Source organism: Rattus rattus, chromosome 5 (assembly GCF_011064425.1).
Source record: "Rattus rattus isolate New Zealand chromosome 5, Rrattus_CSIRO_v1, whole genome shotgun sequence".
In the NCBI taxonomy this organism is placed as follows: domain Eukaryota; kingdom Metazoa; phylum Chordata; class Mammalia; order Rodentia; family Muridae; genus Rattus; species Rattus rattus.
In genome coordinates, this window is record NC_046158.1 from 12851800 (window position 1) to 12852454 (window position 655).

Here is a 655-nt window from a genome sequence, read left to right on the forward strand (position 1 = left end):
TTTATTTTATGTATTTACATTTCAAATGTTATCCCCTTCCCTGGTTCCCCACTCTCTCAAGCCCCCTGCCCCTGCTTCTATGAGGATGCTCTCCCTCCCATAACCCGCTCCCAACTCAAAATTCTGGCATTCTCCTGCACTGGGGAAACCAGCCTTCACAGGACCAAGGGCTTCTCCTCTTATGCCAAACAGTACCATCCTCTGCTACAAATGTGGCTGGAGCCATGGGTCCCTGTGAGCCGTGGGTCCCTCTGTGTATACTCTTTTTTTTTGGTTCTTTTTTTCGGAGCTGGGGACTGAACCCAGGGCCTTGTGCTTCCTAGGCAAGCGCTCTACCACTGAGCTAAATCCCCAACCTCCCTCTGTGTATACTCTTTGGTTGGTGGTTTAGTCCCCCAGAGCTCTGGGGGTCTGGTTGGTTGATATTGTTGTTGTTCTTATGGGATTGCAAGTTTATTTCCTCTGTTGAAGAAAATAGCACCCCGCTCAAGCTGACTCCCTGTGATTGGCAATCCTGGTTTCTCCAAAGCCTTTGCTAAGCTATATCTCCTATACCCAGCGTTTTAGCCAGCCTTATGATTGAGACAGCAGGAAAGTATCAAATCTCTCTTTAAAGTAGTCTCAGTTTGCAATCCATGTAGGGTCCAACTTACAA